Below are 15,799 nucleotides of genomic sequence, written 5' to 3'. Positions count from 1 at the left end.
GGATGGGATCCAGGACATCACGAGGAGGTCCGGAATGGTCCGGAGAATAAGATTCATATATGGGAAGTCATTTTCAGGGTTACCGGAAAAGTTCAGGATTTTTCGGTATTGTACCGGAGGTTCTAGAAGGTTCCGGAGGGTACCATGTGGGGCCCACCTATCCTGGACGACCAACATGGACCGGAGGGGTCACATAGGCCTACATGGGCCATGCACACCAGCCCCCCAAGGCCCATGTGGCTGTACCAAGTGGATAAGATCAAATCCCTTGAAAATAGGGACTTAACTTGGGGGGAAGTCCCCCCCCTTGTTTTGGCCGACCCTTTGGCTTGGAGGAGGGGCTAAGGCAGCCCCCCCACGCCTATATAAGAGGGAGGGGAGGGCTGGGGCGCAGCACATCATCCCCCCAAGCCCTAACCTCCCCTCTCTCCCTCCTCCTTCTTCCTACGCAGGCTTGGCGAAGCCCTGCAGGAATTTCTCCTCCACTTCCACCACCATGCCGTCGTTCTGCTAGGATTCCGAGGGGATCTACCAAACCTCCGCTGCCCGCTGGAACGGGGAGAGGACGGGCTTCATCGACACCGTACGCACAACCGAGTACGGAAGTGCTGCCGAATTGCAGCACAGGATGATCGACTACATCAACAACGAGATCTAATCTCGTAGGCTTTGGAAATCTTCGAGGGTTAGTCTCACATGCATCTCGTTGCTTCGATCTTCATAGATTAGATATTGGCTTTTCCTAGATTGGATCTTGGTTTTGTTCTTGTTCATGGTAGAAATTTTTTGTTTTCTATGCAACGAACCCATCAATATACACATGGAAAACCAAGCTTTGGGACCCTTTGGCACATGGTAGCCTCCGGTATACCCACAACCATTATCACATGAGCCACCCTTCTCGGTAACTTGTTCTTCAAGACAATCTTCAAAAGTGGGCATATATACCAAGGTTCCCATCCAATTCTGGTGGTAAGCAGATATCATCCATCTCGTTGTGTTCAACAAGGTAGTCCACATGCGCTGACGGCACTTTGGCACATTATTCCAAGAAGAGCTGCCTTGATCTACTGGTTAAGGTTAGGGTTAGGGTTTAGGGTTAGGGTTAGGATTTAGGGTTAGGGTTAGGTTTAGGGTTAGGATTTAGGGTTATGGTTAGGTTTAGGGTTAGGGTTAGGGTTTAGGGTTAGGGTTTAGGATTTAGGGTGTTGCAGCTCCCGTGTCAGCAGGTGTAGTTGCATTAGTCGAAGCCTCCCCAGTTTAGGGTTTACGGGAGCTATTTTTGCACCATTACACCTTCCACCACACTTTCACACATATCATAGGTCCACATGCAAGTTTTGGTGGGATTCCGGTGCTCCAGCAGTCATTCTCCCCCTCCTCCCCCCCAGAACAGCGGTATGTGTGCCGCGGTGGGTCTACCCCCTAGATTTCTCTGCGCGAGGTTCCACCAATGTACTTTTTCATTGTTTTAGGTTTGTTTAGGGCATATGCACATGGAAAACCAAGCTTGGGACCCTTTGGCACATGGTAGCCTCCGGTATACCCGCAGCCATTATCACATGAGCCACCCTTATCGGTAACTTGTTCTTCAAGACAATCTTCAAAAGCTTCAGATCTAGCTGTCGAGTGGTTACGGGTATGTTCTTCCTCGATCCTCTACGTTTCTTTACATGCTTTCCATTGAAGTGTAAATGACACCGCGGCAACACAACGTAGATGGAGATGGCAGCAAGGGAACAACAGGCCAGAAGCGGCAGGCGTAGCTGGAGCAGCAGCTTAGGGACTACCAACAGCAGCAACAACAGATGATGCAGCAGCAACAGATGATGAGTTGGATGATGAGCCAAGCCGCTCTATTTCCACCGGGGAGTCAGCAGCTTCCTACTCCTCCTTTCGCCTTCCCGTGGGTAAGTGGTTAACTCCATATCTCCATCTTATTTTCTCTTGTCTTATTGACTAATCATGACATCAGATGCAGACGTCGCCGCAGATGATGCCAAACATGCAGCAGCATATGATGCCGAACATGCCGCTCATCCAGGCACCGGCCACTCAGAGCCCGGTGACACCTTTCACCGTCAACAACACGAACGTCATCCGGAACTGATCCCAGGTGAGTTGTCCTACACTTGTTCCCAACGCGCTTCTAGGTTGTAGAATTCCATGACACTTGTGCCCAAACTTTATTTTTAGCCATGTCATGCCATTTGTAAACTTTCAACTTGAAAATTTAGCCATTCCATGCCACCATGTCATTAGACTTGAAAATGTAGCCATGCCATGCTAATACTTGTTGAAAATGCATCTCATGTCATGCTTTTCCTTTTCATGCCATTAGACTTGAAAATGTAGCCATGCCATGCTAATACTTGTTGAAAATGCATCTCATGTCATGCTTCTCATTTTTACCTTGTAGGAGAAGAACAAAGCAATGGAGAAGATTCCATGGGAAGCAATGGAGGAGGACAAGGTTGATGGCATGAGATGCATGCCATGAGATGCATTTCACTTGTTATGTATGGACTATGTGAACTTTAGCCATTATATGGCATGAATTGCTACTTTCACTTGTTATGTGGACTATATGTATGGACCTTATGTATGGACTATGTGTGTTTGTTGTATTTGTGGTGTTGTTGATATGTTTGTGGTGTTGGTGATGTTATGTGGACTCTAAATGAATATATATGTATATGCTCTATTTTGAAATGCAGGGAATAATCAAAAACTGCAATTACTGAAAATAGCTTAGGGCATTTGTCGTGTGTATGCACACGGCAAAGGACACTTGTTCACACCACGTGGCGCAAGCCTGTGCTCTTCGCACAGGGGAAGGGCGTGTCTGGAACTATCTTTGCCGTGCGTGTTTGGGTGCGGGCGTACGGCAAAGCCGGCCACCATGGCACAGAGCAGGCCCACGGCAAAGCCGACGCGCACGGCAACGCAAGCGCCACACGGCAACGTCCGGGCGCACGGCAAAGCTCGGGTGCACGGCAGCGCGAGGGGCGCACGGCAGAGAACTAGACGCACGGCAAAGGCTTTGCCGCGTAACATTGGCCAGGCGAACGGCAAAGATTGCTTTGCCGTCGAAGATATTGCCGTGCGATCTTTGCTGTGCGCCGTCGCACGGCAAAGGCTTTGCCGTTCATATGGGGTCCTTTGCCGTGCAAATCCTTGCACGGCAAAGTCTTGCTTTCCCGTAGTGGTCATCGGTCTGAAGACGAAGTGGAAGCAAGGATCCAAAAAGGCTTCTTCAATTTTACCCAAAAAATATACAAAACTGATAAGCTCAGGTCCTAAGCGAAGAAAGCGTGCGTATATCAGTGGTTTGAGTTTCAAATTACAGGACACATGGTATCAAGTTAGCACGAAATCCAGAATCAGCTAGGCACCGGTTTAACCTTTTTTTGTTTTATTTTTGAACTGTGGTAGATAATCTTTGTCAGTGCACGCGTTTGGAGACGACTAGGAGAAACAGAGAGGAACTGATTTGAGAAGAAAAAAACACAACATTTAGTGCCGTAGCATTAGCAAAGGATACTACTCCCACCAGATGTAGCATGTTGTGCCTATCTAGTCAGTGTGGGTAGTAAAGGTATCGACTCCCCGGGTGCATTTCACGGTTTTACCACTGCTCTCATCAGTCACTACTGGTCCTGGATCATCGTTTGAGGCAGCTCACTACCTACTGCAAAGAGAAAAATGCCAGTTCCCTATTTGGTGCAAGGGTAAAGCGCGGAGTACGCTGCTTTAACTTGGGTTCACATGGCCCTGCTCCCGCTGGCCAAAATTGGAAGATCACGGGAATTGCTTGGCGATGGGGACCTGATTCTTATAGAAGAAGAGAATGAGAGCCCTTGGCTTAAGCACTCGAAAATATCACATCGACCACTCCCCGGCTGGCTTCTCCACCCTCTACACGCTGCTCTCTCAACTCTCCTAGTCTCCTACCACCCCCGGCAGCAGAGAAACCAGCATGACCAAGGCGAAGAGGATGGAGCAGATGGTGGGGAGCCCAGGGACATGGAGCGGAATGGTGCTGCGGGTGTCGCAATGCGTCTTCGCCGCCGCATCCGTCTGTGCCATGCTCACCGCTTTCCTCTTCTCGGAGAGCCCCGCCTTCTTCTATTTGATGGACAGCCCTGCCATGTGGTATGTCTATGTCCTCCCCACACCATCTATAATTTTGTTTTCCTCTCATATCCTGCATTCCTAGTGAGTCTGGCACTTTGATCGTGTTGGAGTAAACCACGTCAGGTGCGCCCGTGTGTGCGTGCTCGTGAGCGGCACAGGTCCATGACCAAGTTGTTAGCTAGCTTACTGGAGTTTGTTAGCTAGCCCATGCAGGCCGATGTGTTTGGCCGGGTTATGTGTGGATGGCTGGTGTGGTGTGCGTGCTTGTAGGTCGTGAGTTAGTGGCAGGATCAGCCTGTGTGCGTGCGTGAGTGTAGGTGGTGTTAGTGGCTTATGCACAGGTCCTGCCTATATAAGGGGCTAGAGTACATGGCCGTGGGTGTGACGAGAAGAAAAGGAAAAAGACTAGGGCGTTGGTGCGCCCACGGCGGCGTTCGTGCGCCGGCCGGGAAAATTTCTGTGTTGTCTCCATTGTGTTGTCCACTTCTTCTTCTACCTCCGTCTGTGCGAGAGAGAGGGCAGCGGCGTTTGTCGCCGGAGGGCTGGTTCGGCGTGTGTCGCCGAGGCCAGCCCCAACAGATCGGTTTGATCGTCGATTTTCTTGCTCCTGCAATTTTTTTCTTCATTTTTTGTGTGTGTTCACTTTGGCAGTTTTTTTTAGGGGAGTTGCCTAAACAGAATAAGTTGCGTTGCTGTCTATTGTGATTTTTCTTCAGCCATAAAGTCATGTACAAAAGCGCTGCCCAAGTTTTTGCAGATAACATAGGATGTGGAATATACGAATTAGAATCATGTCTTAGCTACAGATCTTTCTAGAATTTCTTATTATGGGAACAGATCAAGGAAGAAATCTAATCAAGTGAAAAGTGTCTACTCTGTCTCATTTCGTGGATTAAGGGTGATTTATCTTTTGATGGGTATTTTTGCCAAAGTTTCCACCGACAAAACTAATCTCGAACATGGTTAATTTTGAGCTAATTCCCATAAATCAGTGTAAACACATGAGGACCAACCTTGGTTCAATATGCAGGCTTTGGCACAGAAAAAAACAATTATATATACTACTTAATGCTAGAAATACAGTTGGTCGCTTTCTGTAAGTATGTCATATGGACTCTTGTCTTGTGTGTGCATGAGTGCACCTGTGCTCCTTTACTTGAGTGGAGTATGCATTCTAAATTAATTAATTTGCTTGTTCACACAAGTTTGTGGTTTTCCCAAAGTGTTTGCTAGGATTTCCCGAGCTCAACTTTTGCTGGAAAGGGATGAGTAACACCATACTTATTACAATTTATTAAATGAAACTGGAATACTGGGCATGTTTTTTTATGCGTGTGTTGATGTGTTCATACATGTCATGCGATGGTATGTTTGTATTACCTGTAGTTTTTTTATGCGGTGATAGTACTATTTTATAAGGATTGTTTTTTTGCGAGAAATCCACCGATCTATTAATAATCATCAACAGTAGTACAACTAGCCCAAAAAGTAAAAGAAATTACAAATTGGTACTCGGACCACCTAGCGACGACTACAGACACTAGCACGAGCCGAAGGCGCGCCGCTGTCCTCGCCCCTCCATCGCCGGAGTCAGGCAAAGCTTGTCGTAGTAGAGCTTGTTGTAGTAGACAGACGGGAAGTCGTCGTGCTAAGGTCCCAAAGGACCAGCACACCAGAGCAGTAACCATCGCCAATGATGACAACCATAGATCGGAAGAGACTGACATGAAACGACACCAACTAACACGAAAACCGACCGGATCCCAGGAGATCCGACGGGCACACAACTCCACGCGCCCTCCGTCAGCGCTAGATGCACCACCGGAGCGAGGATAGGGCGGGGAGGACATTATTCTGACTTCAGGATGTAGCCGCCGCCTCACCATCCCAAAGAAGAGACTGAAAAGCAAACTAAATTAAGGACGAAAACTCCCCGCCGGCGAGGGACCGTGATCCACCACACCTCCAAGGCCCCAAGGCCACCGGAGGTGGAGCGGACCAGCGGTATCACCGGCGAGGAGGACGGAACCCTAGATGGGTTTTGTAGCTTCTTGCGCCGCCTCTGGCTGTTTCCGCTGCGTACCGATTCGTATTATTTTATAAGGATTGTTAAACCACACTCAGAGTTTAAAGTTGGATTCTATATTAAGTTTATGTTATTGAGATCATGAACTGCACCAAATATTAAATTCTTGAGTATTGTTCAGAAGTGTGTGGGAAGAATCTGAAGTGTGTATTCTTGACATCATCTAACCCTACTGGGTGTATAATGGTCTCTCTTTGTTTCAGCTTTATGGGTACTATGATGCCCCTGCAGCTTGTGTGGAGTTTGGGCCTTGCTTGTGTTGATATATATGCTATGAGGAATAGAAAAGACCTTCACGAACGAACGTTTGTATTCTTCTTGGTTGTCGGTGACGGGGTAAGTAAATCCTTGATTCACCAAAATATATAGTTCACTTGTACTGAGAATATTTTGAATGAGGGATGAAAAACTACTAATGTGCTTTGCATTAATTTTGGTTAACAACCTGTATAGTCTGTGAAAGCTTTTTTTTCCTGTATGAGCTAAACCGAAATTGTCACATCTAACGGATGCCGTTTAGATATCCAGCAAATCACTTTTGACTGAGCTAGCAGGCCTAGCTAGGAGCTCACAATGATTTTGGATGCATTGCAGATCATGGCGCTTCTCACTTTCACAGCAGCATGTGCCTCCGCCGGTGTATCGACTCTCTTTGTGTGGGATGTGCACTTCTGCACAAAGGTGGCCTGCGGTCAAATCGTGCTTTCGATCGTCCTGGCATTCATCGCGTTTTTGTTGGTGGCTACATACTTTTTCTCCATGTTTGGGCTACATGCTTCATTTTCCTAGTGATCTTTGCGAGTCTGTAATCAACGTCACGTTGTGCTAATTGTCAGGACCGTAGATTGATTGCACTGTGCTCAGATGATGTGGAACCAATTAAGATGAAGATTATGCTTTGGTTATCCCGTTATTGAGCTTGTGACTTGTGATTTGGGCAATGCAGTTCACCTTTCCTTCGGGTCCCCCCCCCCACACACACACACACCCCACACACACACACCCCCCACATGCAGACATTGAAACTTTGGTGGAATGAAACATATGAACGGCCATGATCTCTTCGTACTAGGGGCGCAATGATTAAAAGTGAATAAAATGACATAAGTACAAGCCCTAGAGTACCCCGTACGGTCCGTTTAAGTCTATATTGTTCAGGCGCGCAGACAACGGGTTAACGGTGTACGCTGAAAGCCTAAACGTCTGTGGTAAAATATTCCATCGGGCACATCGACTAGTAGAAACATTGAGTACACCTAGAATATCTATACAAGGGTATATAGGGCTTGATATGGATTTTTAACGGCTAAAAAAAGAAAGCACTGGGAAAAATTTACCTCTTCAAGTTTTGGTGAGGGGGACACCGAAGCAAGCCTCAATGCAGTTTCATACCCACGGTTCTGTTCAACCAATGTGTTCATTATAATTTTAGAAGGAACTCCAGTTTAATCCAGTCCAAATTGTAGGACGAGCAAACAAAGTCCAGTATTACACGTGCACGTGCATGTTTACAATTTATTGTGGGAAATGACAGCAGTAGGAAATAAAAACTAGAGCTAACTCTATTTTGCAGGATGCAGTGTGCGCAAATCCTCTCTGCAATCAGATGCTCATATGTTGTCTTTTGCTATTGGTAATGCGCATCAGTTCAGTTCACATCAGAAGTTAAGACTGACAATCACAGTAATTACTGTGAGCCACGGCCTACCAAGTTCCCCTCCCTAGCCGCCGCCTGTCCCTGACCTAGCCGCCACCCCTCCACCCTCCATCCTCCCAGCGCCGCTGCCGCCCCTCCCTCCCTCCACCACCGTCCTCTCCCATCCCCTCTCCTCCCTTCCCACCTCCCCCCTCCCCCCCCCCCCCCCGGGATCGTCTCGCGCGAGGTGGCTCCGGGCGACGACCCGAACCCAAGAAGAGGCGGAACATCTCCTCCTCCTGGCCGCTGCCGTCGTCGGAGTCGGCGGTGGCGGACGCGTCCGACTGCCAAAGTTAGGGGGCGGTGGTGGCGCGTCCATGGACTCCCCTTCGCGCGGAGGCGGGGTCTTCCAGGGGCCGCGGCGGTGGACGGCGGGTCTGGTGGCGGTGGCCTTCGGTTACTTCACCTAGATCATGGCGGGAGACGCGGTGGTGTGGCGGAACTCGGCGGGGAAAGGGCGGCAGCGGGATCGCTGCTGACCTCCACCGGCCGGGTTGGAGGAGAAAGATGGACTGCGGTTCCCAGCCATGGCGGCGGCGTGGGGGCCGACCATTCCGGCTTTCATGGTGGTGGTCCTAGGGTTCTTCTTTCGCGAAGATGAAGACATTCCGGATGTCGATCTTTCTTCATCTAGCCGGAGTGATGATTCTCGAAGGCTTCGACAGCGAATGGAGCAGTGCGTCTTTTGCCTGGAAATCACATGATCGGGTGGTATTCGATCGCGCGCACCCATGCTTTTATTCCGACCGTTTGGTTCTGGAGAGAGCGACGCGAAGCTCTGTTTTGTGTTGCCATCAAGAGACTTTTGGTCCATGGTGAAGTCAAAAGCAGAGAATTTCATGAAGGCGGGATTGGGGGATTAGCCAAAGAAGGTTCAAGTCTCCGCGATGTTGAGGGACTTGCTTGGTGTTCTGGAATTCGCAGCAGTGGTAGCACAGGTGAAGTTCATAGTCCTACCTTTCAGGGTGAAAACCCAAGGTCTGGCCTTAAGTGGTTATGCCTGGCAATGACCTTGTTGGAGGCATCATTTTGAGAGCGGGTACTATCTTCAGGTTGAAAATCTAAGATCTTTGATTGGGCGACGACGACGCTGGTGCACTGTTCCCTTCTTGGAGGCGTCGCTTTTGGAGAGTCTGTTTTTCAAGTGTTGTCTAGGGGGTGGATGTATTATTGGTGCTAGGCCTAGGATACTATAGCGGGACTTTTCTTTCTTAATTTTCTTTTATATTTTTTCGTTGTGTGCATCCCTACTGCAATTAGGGTGTTGCGTTGTTGCAGAGGCTAGGTGTAATTGGTATCTTTTGATATTAATATATTTCCTTTATTAAAAAAACGTTCCTTTATCTGAGGCCCCAAGCAAGCATTCACTTAATTGTATGAATTACAAATATGGTTTCAGTGCACTCTCTTGTCTGAGTCTCACGAGCCACACCTGGGTTCTCTACATCCAATTTATATACTATTTTTATAGGAAATAATGGCACCGGACAATTTTAATTGGATTTTGGTGCTCGACACATCAGATTTTAGAACAGTCGGGGTTAGGGTCATTTTATGACCTAAAAACCTCTAGACGGTCTTCTAAGTCCTCTGCGGAAAAGAAGAAGAAGCATAGGTCGGGTTTGGCCACAAAATCTAAGTTAGTTTCCAAATGAATGGCATGTCTAGGAATAGCAGAGGTCTTTGTGACTTGGCTAAGCATTCTCATATGGCCGGTTGTTGTAAGGACTATAATTTAGATTTTATTGTTATTTCTAAGATGGGTAAGTGTGATTACTCTCAAATTATTTTAAACCGGTTATACGGTGGCATATACTTTGAATGGTTTTCTCGCCCACCTAGAGATAGGTCTGGTGGCTTGCTCATGGAGTCCGGACAGATTTTATGGAAGTTGTGGCTAATTCTGATGGTGAGTATCATATCAAACTCACTATTCGGAATAGAGCTGATAATTTCAGTTGGAGTCTGGTCTCCGGTTATGGTGCGGCTCAGGACAACTTTAAGGCTGACTTTTTACGTGAGCTTGTGAATCTTGCAAAGGATGATCCACACCCTATTTTCATAGGGGGAGATTTCAATTTGCTGAGATTCCACCATGAGAAAAGTAAAAGCCTTTTTAATGGCCATTGGCCTTTCTTGTTTAATGCTGTCATAGATAGCTTAGACTTGAGAGATGTTGAGATGGCAGGCCGACAGTTTACATGGGCTAACAGTTTACCTGACCCAACATACGAAAAATTAGACCGCGTGTAAATGGACACCAGGCGGGAGGATAAATATCCGATGGTGCCAGTCCGCGCTCTAGAACGTATTGAAAAACTGTCGGGCCATGCTCCCATATTTTTATCTACCGGAACAAGACCGTTGTCTAAGAAACCATTTAAGTTTGAACTTGGATGGTTACAGCGGGAAGGTTTTCACGAGATGGTTAAAAATGTATGGGAAAGACCAGTGTATGCCGACAATCCGGTTATAAGGTGGAATAAAAAGATGCGAGCTGTTCGCAAACACCTTTCTGGATGGGTGAGGCATACAGCTGGTATTCTTAAAAAGGAGAAGCTTCGCTTATCGAATATCATAGATGAGTTAGAAGCGCTTGCTGAAGTGAAACCGCTGTCGAGCATGGAATTGGATTTGAAAAATCAATCTAATGCTCAAATAGCAGGTCTTCTTCGGGAAGAAGAGTTGAAATGGTACCAGCGTTCAAAATTCCAATTCATTCTGGACGAAGATTCGAATACGAGATATTTTCATGGGATTGTCAATGGTCGTCACAGGAAAAAAGCGTATTCATTCGAAGGCCATGAACAACTCAAATCTTATATTACTAATTATTATAAGGGTCTATTTGGTTCGCCAGATGAGACTTCCTTCTCTCTGGATGAGTCCCAAATAGCAGATATACCCCAAGTGTCTCAGGAGGAGAATGCTATTTTAGCGGCTCCTTAGTCGGAGGAGGAAGTTAATAAGGCTATTTTCCAAATGGAACATAATAAAGCCCCGGATCCAGATGGTTTCTCTACTGAATTTTATCAGACTTTTTTGGATACTATTAAAGACGACCTCCTAGAAATGTTTAGTGTTTTAAACGCTGAACAACTCGAATTATTCCGTCTAAATTTTGGTGAGGTTATCTTGTTATCCAAAGTTAAAGAGGCGGAAAGGATCCAACAATATAGATTCATTTTCCTTTTAAATGTAAGTTTCCAGATATTCACGAAAGTGGCCACCATTAGACTGAATACAGTGGCTGATCATGTGGTTAGGCCGTCGCAAACCGCTTTCATGCAAGGAAGTAATATCCTAGATGGAGTTGTGGTTCTACATGAGGCGGTTCATGAACTGCATACCAAAAAGATGAATGGGTTAATCTTGAAACTTGATTTCGAGAAAGCTCATGATAAAGTCAATTGGTCTTTCCTCAATCAGACACTCAGGATGAAAGGTTTTTCACCGGAGTGGAGAGCGTTGATCAATAATTTTGTGTATGGAGAAAGTGTAGCTATTCGTGTCAATGATGATACGGGACGCTTCTTCCAGACAAGAAAAAGTTTACGCCAAGGCGATCCTCTATCACCATTTTTATTCAACATTGTGGCGGATATGCTCGCTATCATGATAGAACATGCTAAATCTAGTAGATGGGGGTTTATCAATTCTTCAAGACGCTGATGATACAAATTTATTTATGAAACATGATCTCAATAAAGCTCGAAATTTAAAGCTAATTTTGGCAGCTTTTAAGCATTTATCTGGACTTAAAATAAACTTTCATAAAAGTGAATTGTTTTGTTTTGGCGATGCTTAGGATTTAGTCACCGAATATTCGGAACTGTTTGGCTGTGGGTAAGACTAGTTTCCTATCAACTATCTGGGTATCCCGATTCATTATCGGAGATTAACGATGGCTGAGTGGAAACTAGTCGAGGAAAGACTTCAGAAGAGACTTAGTAGTTGGAAAGGTAAAATGCTATCCCTTGGAGGAAGATTGGTTCTCATTAATGCAGTTCTAACCAATATGTTGTTGTATGTGATATCCTTCTTCATCCTTTCAAAAGGTGTATTTCACAAGTCGATTATTATAGATCGAGATTCTTTTTGCAAGGGGATAGTGAAAAAAAGAAATATCGACTGGTCAAATGGTATGTCGTATGCCGTGCTAAAGATATGGGTGGCTAGGAGTTCACGATCCCGAAGTCAAGAACGCAGCCTTATTAGGTAAGTGACTTTATAAGCTACTAACCGAAGATAGCGTATGGCAGACCATGGTTAGAAGAAAGTACATAGGCACCAAAGCGTTATCCTAGATCCTTTGGAAATCGGGAGACTCGCATTTTTGGGCTGGCCTAATGGCAACCGAAGAAATTTTTCTTCAGATATGGTACTTTCAATATTAAGGATGGATCGCAGATACGGTTCTGGGAGGATACATGGCTAGGTAATAGACCTCTCTGTGAACAATATCCAGCGTTATATAGTATTGTTCGTCGCAGAAGTGATACCATTGCATTAGTAATGACAACCTCACCCCTGACAGTGACGTTTAGACGAGATTTAATCGGTCCGAGACTTCTCGCATGGAATGACTTACTGTTACGTTTGGAATCCATTCAATTGTCTGAAGAACATGATGAATTTCGTTGGAACTTACATTCCAATGGAAAATTCTCTGTAAGTTCTTTGTACAATGTCATTATCCAACCGGAAATACCAGTTGAGAAAAACAAGAAGATTTGGAAGATGAAAATACCGCTTAAAATTAAAAAAAAATTGCTGGTATTTGCGCCGTGGAGTAATCCTAACCAAAGATAATCTTGCAAAACGCAATTGGCATGTGAGTACGCAGTGTGTTTTTTGTCAACACAATGAGACAATTAAACACTTGTTCTTCTAATATCGGTTTGGCAGGTCTATATGATCATGCATCCAAGTAGCTTCTGATCTGTATCCCCCTGACTAGTGTGGCTAATATCTTTGATAATTGGCTTCATGGTATCGACCACAGATTTAGAACATTTATTAGGGTGGGAACGCTTGCCATTATATGGTCGTTATGGCTGTGTAGAAATGAAAAAGTTTTTAATGACAAGAATTATTCTCTCTTGCAGGTTATCTACAGGTACCGCTACTCTCCGTTCGTGGTCTGCACTGCAAAAGGTGGAGAACCGCGACCTGTTTACAGAAGTCTGTACATGGCTGGAGGACACGGCGAGGGATACTTTTTCCCTACATGGGTGGCAGCATAATCTACGGATTGGGCCTCCGCCTTCACTTTAGGTGTTTTACATTTGCTCATGTCGGATATGTAATTCGCCTTTTTTAGTACTCCAAACTTTTTAAACGGTTGTGTACATCTTAGCTATGCAGAGGTCGGATGTAATCGCTTCTCTATAAGTAATAAAGCGCTCATTATCAAAAAGATTTTCTGTTGGCTGCGTGCGATAGTCTGTCTAAATACCACAGCAATGCTATGCAAAGAAAGAAACTTCTAACTCCAAAATATGTTCTTTATTTTTTGACCTGATAATATATGTTCTTTCAATGTCGGTCTGCAAGAGACTGTTGGTGTTATGTATGCCCATGAATTGCGTCCTGGCCTTGCCTCCTCGACCTCTGCAAGCCCAACACTGGCTCGCAATCCTCCTAGCCTTGCCTACTCGGCCTCTGCAGGCCGCAGCGTGGTCGCCATGGCAGGCTATCAGGTCAAGATCGGTGAGCACATGAGGAGTTAATCACCAGGGTACCCGCAAAAATTAATCATCAGGGAGAAATAAACCAACCAGCGCTAGGCAGTGCCAACTTGGGGGAGACTAGTATAGTGTGTCTGAGATCATATAATCAATGTTTTATACGTATACGAGTTAGAATAAACTAGGACTCTATGTCTTCTTCTACTCCAAGTTTCATTCCTTTGTGTACCTCTTTAAAAATCCTTAAAGGGTTAGGGGAATACAACACCAACAATTAGGATTTAATATTCTCTATATGACATAAGAGCGGTTGGACTCACGTCTCTAATCCTAGATTTTCTAGCACTTTCTCATTGCGCCACCCCTGGGGATATTAATCTCCTTCAACCAGAGGCATGGCACCCAATCTTGATCAAAGATCCAATCGAGTAATCGGTTCCTCCTTTAGGCAAGCATTCGCTCAACTGTGAGAATGCAAATACTGCTCCAGTGCACTCTCTTCTCTGATCCTCATGGAACCTCGCCTAGTTTCTCTACAATATTCTTGTAGGAGAAATAATGACGCTCGATGAATTTTTAAGTGAATTTGGCGCTCCTTTTGCCAGGAGAAACATCATGTTTTCCATTGCTGATTTTGAGAGATTTTCTAAATACCAGAGCAATGATGTGCAAAGATTAGTTCCTGACATCAAGGAGACGAATAGACGAAGCGAGCAGATGCATCTCCAATGATTGGTCTCTGACTCTATCCATCCTTTTCAGCATAAGTAAAAGAACTGGCCATGTGAATTGCTTGTGTGTGACCAAGATATGGATGGAAGGTGCAAAAAATGAGGTGGAGGTATGTCATTTGTAATCTTTGTTGGACAGGAGCCTGAACTGAGTGGAAACAAGTTGAGGAAAGACTTCAGAAACGTCTAACGAGTTGAAAAGGACAGCTACTGTCTCTTGGTGGAAGGTTAGTCCTCATTAATTCAGTGCTAAGCAATATGGTACTGTATATGATTTCCTTCTTCCAATTGCCTAAAGGAGTCTTGCATCGATTAGATTATTTTCGATCTAGATTTTTTTGGCAAGGAGATGGTGAAAAAAAGAAATATCGTCTGGCTAAATGGAATATACTTTGTCGACCAAAAGACCAGGGGGGGCTCGGTATCCATGATCTTGAGATCAAAAATCGAGCATTACTTGGAAAATGGTTATTTAAACTTCTTTCAGAAGAAGGTATATGGCAAACGATTCTAAAGAGAAAGTATGTGGGTTCAAAGGCTTTGTCCCAAGTGGTTTGGAGACCTGGGGACTCACACTTTTGGGCTGGTCTTATGGCGACAAAGAAATTCTTTTTCCCATACACATCTTTCTCGATCAGAGATGGATCTCAGATACGGTTTTGGGAGGATAAATGGTTAGGTAATACCACCCTTCGAGAACAGTATCCTGTTTTATACAGTATTGTTCGCCACAAATCTGACACCATTGCAACGGTGATGCATGATTCTCCGAGTAACATGGCATTCAGAAGGGATCTCCTTGGCCCTCGGCTAGAATCATGGAATTCCTTGCTGCAACGACTCGAAAGGGTTCAGTTGATGCAGGGGTCCGATGTGGTTAGATGGAATCTAAATGAGAGTGGAAAATTCTCGGTAGATTCAATGTATAAAGCGTTAATCCAATCAGATACGCCAGTTTTTACCAATAAAAAAATCTGGTCTATGAAGATACCACTAAAAACAAAGATATTTGTGTGGTATCTTCGTAGGGGGATAATTCTTACTAAGGATAATCTTGTAAAGCGTAATTGGCAAGGTAGTAAAAAGTGTGTCTTTTGTCATCATGACGAGACAATTGATCATCTTTTTTTCAACTGTCAATTTGCGAGATCTATATGGTCAATAACCCAAATAGGTTCGACCTTGTATCCTCCTCAGAGTGTTGCCAATTTTTTTGGTGACTGGCTCAATGGGGTAGATCGTAGGTATAAAACTTTTATTAGGGTGGGGGCGATTGCCATTATTTGGTCGCTTTGGCTATGTAGAAATGACAAGATTTTCCATGATACTAATTCTTCATGTTTGCAGGTTATCAACCGATCCACCGCTTTGCTCCGTTCGTGGTCCTTGCTTCAGAAGCCAGAGAGCCGAGACCTCTTTATGGAGGTTTCTACACGGTTGGAGGATGTGGCGAAGGATA

The 15,799-nt window shown here is 45.2% G+C and overlaps 1 non-coding gene across 1 annotated transcript; it reads left to right on the top strand.

The window, feature by feature from the left end:
• Positions 1-3,797: 3,797 nt before the first annotated feature.
• On the top strand, positions 3,798-7,136 carry LOC127300383 (uncharacterized). Its single transcript, XR_011745162.1, has 3 exons — positions 3,798-4,155; positions 6,427-6,559; positions 6,818-7,136. It is a non-coding gene; the product is annotated as an uncharacterized protein (transcript).
• Positions 7,137-15,799: the final 8,663 nt, after the last annotated feature.

This window comes from Lolium perenne, chromosome 5 (genome assembly GCF_019359855.2).
Source record: "Lolium perenne isolate Kyuss_39 chromosome 5, Kyuss_2.0, whole genome shotgun sequence".
Lineage (NCBI taxonomy): Eukaryota > Viridiplantae > Streptophyta > Magnoliopsida > Poales > Poaceae > Lolium > Lolium perenne.
Note: the sequence above shows the minus strand (reverse complement) of the source record. Positions and strands in the feature narration are given on the sequence as shown.